Raw genomic sequence first — 7,227 nt, 5'->3', positions numbered from 1 at the left:
CATAGAGAGAATAGATAATAATATAAAGATTCTGCACTGGAATTGTAGTCACTTTCCAAAGGAAAATTGGTGAATACTTCAAGGTCATTTGAAAGGCACTTACTTACAAGTTTAAAAAAGTATGTTCCTGTAACCGCATAGCTGAAAGTATGGACTACATTCCTCCTCAGCTACCTACGAATTCTCTCTAAACCAAATGCACAGCTAAAGTCAGACTAGTTTAGATTATTGTATCAGGAGAAAATAAAACTATTACATTGGAACAAGAATTGATTATAGGGAGATAATATAATTGAAGGAAAATATAGATCCATTGATAAAGGCTTCTAAGCAACATACAGATATATCTTATCTATCTTATAAGCCTTCATCTCTTTCTTCTTCTTTTCTGCTTTTTCATTTTGTTTTATTTTTCTTTCTATTTTTCTTTTATTCCAAATAGATGGTTTCAGACAACACATTCTGATTATGGTTTCCCCTCTTGTAACTCCTCCGAGTGCCTCCCCACCTCCTTTCCCTTCCACATCCACAAACATGTATCTCAAGGATAATAATACAACAAAACAAAAAATACATAATAGGATAAAACAAACAAACAGAACAAAAAGACCCAGAGAAACACAATGTATGCATGCACACACACACAGACTCATATGTTTATGAGATACATACATGAATCCCATAAAACACAAAACTGGAAGCCCTAATATATATGCAAATGACATGTACGGTAATAAATAAATAAATAAATAAATAAATAAATACCCTGAAATTATGAGACAAAGAACCTCCAAAAAGGCCTGGGGCCTGCCCTTAAGAGTTGATTATATACCCAGATAGACTCCACTGAAGGAAAATAATTTTTCATTTGCTAGTGGCTATCAATTGGAGATAGACTCTGCGTTAGGGATGGAGACTTGTACCCACGTCTCCTCTCAGTACTAGGACCCAATCTGGTGCAGATCCATTTAGGCCCTGCCCATGTTGCCACAGTCTAAGTTCGAATGTGTATGTAATGTGCATTAGTTGTGTTGTGCTTAAAGAGCCTTCTTCCCTCAATTTCCTCCACCTGTTGAGGTTTGGTCTGTTGATATGTATTGTGACTGTAAATTCTGTATCCTAAGGTCTAGTTGCCTCAAGACATGTGAGTTCTCACATATACCAGCTCTTGTTGTGCAAACCTTGCCTTAATTTAAAACTATTAGTTAATGTTCAGTATCCTTAGTCATCAGGGAAATGCAAATCAAAACAACCCTGAGATTCCTCCTCATACCAGTCAGAATGGCTAAGTTAAAAAATTCAAGTGACAGCTGATGCTGGCCAGGATGTGGAAAAAGAGGAACACTTTTCCATTGTTGGTGGGATTGCAAGTTGGTACAGCCACTCTGGGAATCAGTCTGGCAGTTCCTCAGAAAATTGGACATAGCACTACCTGAGAACCCTCCAACATGTAATAAGGACACATGCTCCACTATGTCCATAGCAGCCATATTTATAATAGCCAGAAGCTGGAAAGAACCCAGATGTCCTTTAACAGAAGAATGGATACAGAAAATGTTGTACATTTACACAATGGAGTACTACTCAGCTATTAAAAACAATGAACTCATGAAATTCTTAGGCAAATGGATGTAACTAGAAAATATCCTGAGTGAGGTAACCCAGTTACAAAAGAACACACATGGTATGCACTCACTGATCAGTGGATATTAGCCCAAAAGCTCAGAAACCAAAACACAATTCACAGACCACATGAAGCTCAAGAAGAAGGAAGACCAAAGTGTGGATGCTTCACAAAATACTCACGGGAGGAAATACGGAGACAAAGTGTGGAGTAAAGACTGAAGGGAAGGCCATCCAGAGACTGTTCCATTTAGAGATCCATCCCACACACAGTCATCAAACCCAGTCACTATTGCAGATGCCAAGAAGCGCTTGCTGACAGGAACCTGATGTAGCTGTCTCCTGAGAAGTTCTGCCAGAGCTTGACAAGTATAGAGGCAGACGCTCACAGCCAACCATTGGACTGAGCACGGGGTCCCCAATGGAGGAGTTAGAGAAAGGACTGAAGGAGCTGAAGGAGTTTGCAACCTCATAGAAAGAACAACAATATCAACCAACCAGAACCTCCAGAGCTCCCAGGGACTAAACCACCAACCAAAGAGTTCACATGGAGGGACCCATGACCCAAACCGCATATGTAGCAGAGGATGGTCCTGTAGGGCATCAATGGGAGGAGAGGTCCTTGGTCCTGTGAAGGCTCAATGCCCCAGTGTAGGGGAATGTCAGGGCAGGGAGGCTGGAGTAGGTGGGTGGGTGGGTGACTGAACACACTTATAGAATCAGGGGGAGGAGGGGAGGGGGGACCGGGAAAGGGGATAGCATTTGAAACGTAAATAAAGAAAATATTCAATTTTTAAAAAGAAAAGGAACTAAAACACAGACCAGGGGTTCCAGGGCTGGAAGAAATCCTGTTTGTTTTTCACCTTAAATGTGATGGACAACTGGCTCATATTCCCCAAATAAACTCCAGAGGAGTACACTGCATAGTGGCATGCTTCTAATCCCAGCACGTGGGAGGCAGAGACAAGCAGATCTTCATGAGTTCAAGGCTACACTGATACACAAATCAGGGTCCAGGACAGCCAGAACTACACAACAATCTTAAAACAAATAAAATAAATGTAATCATGAGGCAAAATTAAACACTCTTTTTTAAACAAACAAACAAAAAAAAACCCGAAAAAACAAAAACAAAAACAACTACTGGTTAAATAAAGATGCCTACAGCCTGTAGCTGGGCAGGAAAGAGGTAGGTGGAGCGTGAGTTCCTCGGCTTGGGGTCTGAGGTAGAGACCAGGAGGAAAGGAAGGAGAAGGAAGAAGGTGCCATCAGGTGGGTAGGTCATGAGTTCATGGCCATGAAGGCTGGCCTGTTGGAGTAGGAGAGACCCAGTCAGAACATGGCAAGTGAGATCTCGGGGTTACTGACAGGGATGTAGACAAACTAGCATAGAGGATTGGTATCTGCCCAGCTCTAAAATTCTAAGGCTTCTTATAAATATAGAGACTTTGCATCTTTTATTTGGGAGCTAAATGATCAAAGGTTGGGTAGAAACCCCCAAATAATATTTAGTGCAACACTATCCTTCTGTCTCGTAAACTCTTTCCGTGTCCCTGAGCCCTGAGGGGAGGAATTTGATGGAAAAAGCACCTTTAGGTCTGAGGGTTCCACGGTTTCTTACTCTTTGCATGCTTTCTAGTGGTAGGTCTATCTCTTTATTTGTCCATTCAACTGCAAATGGAAGTTTCTCTCATGATGGCTGAGCAAAACACTGATCTTTGAGTACAGCAGGATACTGTTAGGACTCATTTATTTTACATTTTTAGCAGAACAGTAGTATTTGTTTTGGTTTGGTTTCCTATATCCTTAGACTATCTAGTTTCAGGTTTTTGGCTAACCAAGCATTTGACTTAAGGCCACTCCATGAGATGGAACCTATATAGACAAAGAGTTTAAGAGACAGAGGGAATAGTGTTACCGTCAAGTATGGTATCCATCTCATGGAGAGGGCCTTAATTCCAAACAGGTATTGGTTGGTTACTCCCATAAGCTTTGTGCCACTATTGCATATGCATATCTTGCAGACAGGACACTACTGTAGATCAAAGAGTTTGTAGCTAGGTTGGTGTTTATAGTTCTCCTTTGGTAATATGCAGTGTACCTTCCAGCTCCATGAAGACCATTTGGTAGGGATGAATGCTCAAGGTAGGCATCAGCTTGATTTCTCTGTGTTCAGTGGCTTGTGTGGGTGTTGTCTTCCGCAATCAGGCCTTACCATCAATTTGTGAAGAGCAGCTATTAGCCTTATCAATAGCCTGGGTTGTTTGGGGGTTAGAGCATTGATTAGAATGCTTGCATCTTGGGGATCCTTTTGCCAGGAACTCAATTGCTTGGAATCCATTCCCAGTACTAAAAGCTTCATTTGGTGACAAAAGATGTCCAGTTAGGGCTGTCTCCCAGTTACTTGGTGACTTAGATCACCTTTCCCGTACCTAGAATAATCTCAAGCATCTACTTGGCACAAAAATGCGTGTTGAATACGTAAAGTAACATTGGGATGAAAACTAAGTGGCTTTCTGTTCTTTATTTCAAGGGGTTTCATTAGCCACTGTTTTCACAAACCCTAATCATCCATTACAGTCATCTCTGTATTTGGATGGTGAACGGAGAAGATAAGAAGAAAATAATCTGAAGCTTAGTCTTTCCATCCCATACTTGCCATTCTTTCAAAAGAAAGGGTTGAATCAGAAGCATGGTGATCAGTTGTCATTCTTTTCTTTGCTTTTTCTGGAACTAGGGTTGAGTGTGTAACCCTAACACACCAATTGTGTCCTGCACTCCCTAAGATCCTTCTGAGTGCCCAGTGCTGGGGGTCCCTGGCTGTAATACTGCCAGAGGCTTTTCAAGGCCACACTTAAGAAAGCTATGAAAGCAAATTGCATCTGCTGGTTATCTACAGAACTTTGCCCAGGGGAGTGGTAAACGCTTACTGTCTCCTCTTCTGTTTAGTGTGTGACAAATCACAGCATCTAGAAATGGCAGGAAACAAGAGGCACAAAAATAAAATAAAATAAAATAAAATAAAATAAAATAAAATAAAATAAAATAAAAGCAGCCCCCATCTCACCAAGAAGGAGATGGGACATTGTAGCGTTCTGTCCAGGATGCTCGACTCTTGGAGGAGTAATTGGGTTTGGCGCACTTCTTCCTGGCGCTACCTCAGCTTCTCTGCCAACGGATTCTGAGAAAAGGCTTGTTGTTCCAGTCTCAGAACTGCACTTGAGGCCGACTCTTTGAACAGAGTGCATGTAGGGACAAATGGCAGGAATGGTTAGAAGTGATATTTGTATGCGCATTGTGTCTCCAAGCCCCAGGCTGTGTCAGACTTCTTTTATAGAAGTCTAACGGGAAAAAAAATGATATTAAGAAACATAAAGTGGAAATTCTGGCCGTCAGAAAATTTGATTCTTTTCACTTGCAGATCCTAAGAGGAAGCAGCCAGGGAGCCAATGAGAGTTTCTACATTGCCAGTTACGGGTGGCAGGATTATTCTCAAATTGAGAATTAGACCATAATTGGTACTGAAGAACCAATCTGTTCCAATAAATCAACCTAAAACATTAGTCCACCATGAAGTAGTGCTGCAGCCAATCTGTGCAAACGTAGCGATGACTGTAAGTCTCAAAGATATGTGTGCACAAGTCCGTGGATAATTCTGCCTTTTAAATTATTCTAACTCTTCTCATCCTTTACTTCCAGGTCCCTGGAGGATAAGGGGAGCCAAGAGGGCCTTGTAGGATTAGAATTGGCTGGGAATGTCTGTCTGCAATTCATCACGACCTGGAAGAACAGAACAGAAGAGCGCAGCTATTTCTGGATACTATTGTATTTAGCTTATTTCTAAGGCAACACTAATTAAAATAACAGTTTCGAATAGCCCCTCAGTAAATCTAATGATTAAATGCTTTTTGAAACTATGCCATACAACCCCATTCTGTCTGAATCACAGCCATGCACTTACAGAGCTGTAAAGGGCACAGTCCATCTCATAGGCAACAAATAAACAACATTCACAGCACAGACACACACACACACACACACACACTCAAATCAGGGTATACCAATAAGAAACTACATACGTATGTGCAATATATTCATCTATCATGTATTAATATGTGCAAATATATGTTATATACATAAAATATGTACCATTCACCATGTATGTATACCAAACACAGCATACACAGATAAATAGCATTTACAAACACAAGCCAAATAACACACACATATACACACCACACATAAAATTGCTATACATACATATTCATATCACCCAAAATATATACCCTGATGCAAATATGGATACATACATAGTATTTACACATTACCCAAAATATAGATACAACAATATACAACAAGGTAAATGGATTACATCTCTTAGAAGTATATATTCCACATTCATACCATGTCCACAAGCATTAAACACCACATAAAAATCTATTATAAGCATACATTGACACTTATAAATTCAACTAATTAACATAAAAACAACATAAATATACCTCTGTGAACATATAATCACCATTCAAAGATAAATTCACATGCCACATAGTATAAATATGCACATATACAAGATACACGTATGTACCTACAAAACACTTATAATACACACCACATGTACATGTCTGCAGTGCAATGTTAGACACATCATGTTCACATTCCCCTTCTTCTAACAAAAATTCTGGCATAAGTTACTTTTATCATCATGGCCACCTAACAGAGAGGAGGAAAGAAATATTTTGGCTCCTGGTTTCAGAGTTAGCAGTCCCTGGTGAGTGCTAGGTACTGGCATTGACAGAGTGGAACAGTTTGCATCATGGCAACATGTTAAGGAGCTGACTATTCAGTTTGGATATCATCTGACTGACTTCAAGATCCTCATTCAGTTGCCGCCAGCAGACCATCATCCATGCTGGTTATGGTTCAGGAATCAGATACTAGCAACTATCAGGATGAAAAGGGGCTCAGTGACTCATGCATCGCCCTAGAGAAAACTGAGAAAAGCAGTTGTCCCCTGTAGGTATTAAGAAAGTCTTGCAGGTTTTCTTAAATAGCTGTTAGCACAAGTAATTCACAGTCCTTAATAAATACATCGATTTTTCAGATATACATATGTGGTGGTTTGAATATCCTTGGCCCACAGAGTGGCACCACTGGGAGGGGAGGCCTTGTTAGAGGAAGTGTGTCACAGTGGGGGTGGGCTTTGAGATCCTCCTCCCAGCTGCTTCCTAGACAGTCTTCTCCAGTCTGCCTTTGGAACAAGATGTAGAACTCTCAGCTCCTCCAGCACCATGCCTGCCCAAACACCGCCATGCTTCCCACCATGATGAGAATGGACTGAACCTCAAAACTTGCAAGGCATCCCTAATTAAATGTTGTCCTTTACAAGATATATTCAACAATATATAGCCCATTGCCCCACATGCAGGTACTGGTTTAGGACATCCTTCAGCTTTGACCTGGTTTGGGGCATTCTTCAGCTGCATCAAAAATTGTACCTTCAACATGCAACGGGCCATTCTAGGACCAGCAGACAGGGAGTGTGAGAGCAGCAGCACAAGATGCTGTAAGTGAAGAGACCTTGCTCAGTTCAACAGCAGCTCT

At 40.9% G+C, this 7,227-nt stretch overlaps 1 long non-coding RNA gene across 1 annotated transcript in view; it reads right to left on the bottom strand.

Annotated features, from left to right (window-relative positions):
* Positions 1-3,153: 3,153 nt before the first annotated feature.
* Gm34983 overlaps positions 3,154-7,227 on the bottom strand; it is a 30,840-nt gene continuing 26,766 nt past the window's right edge. The window contains exons 2-3 of the long non-coding RNA XR_380739.3: positions 4,691-5,403; positions 3,154-4,592 (exon numbers count right to left, since the gene is read on the bottom strand). This is a non-coding gene — a long non-coding RNA (predicted gene, 34983). The remainder of the gene's footprint in view (positions 4,593-4,690; positions 5,404-7,227) is intronic.

Source organism: Mus musculus, chromosome 10 (assembly GCF_000001635.26).
Source record: "Mus musculus strain C57BL/6J chromosome 10, GRCm38.p6 C57BL/6J".
NCBI lineage: Eukaryota > Metazoa > Chordata > Mammalia > Rodentia > Muridae > Mus > Mus musculus.
Note: the sequence above shows the minus strand (reverse complement) of the source record. Positions and strands in the feature narration are given on the sequence as shown.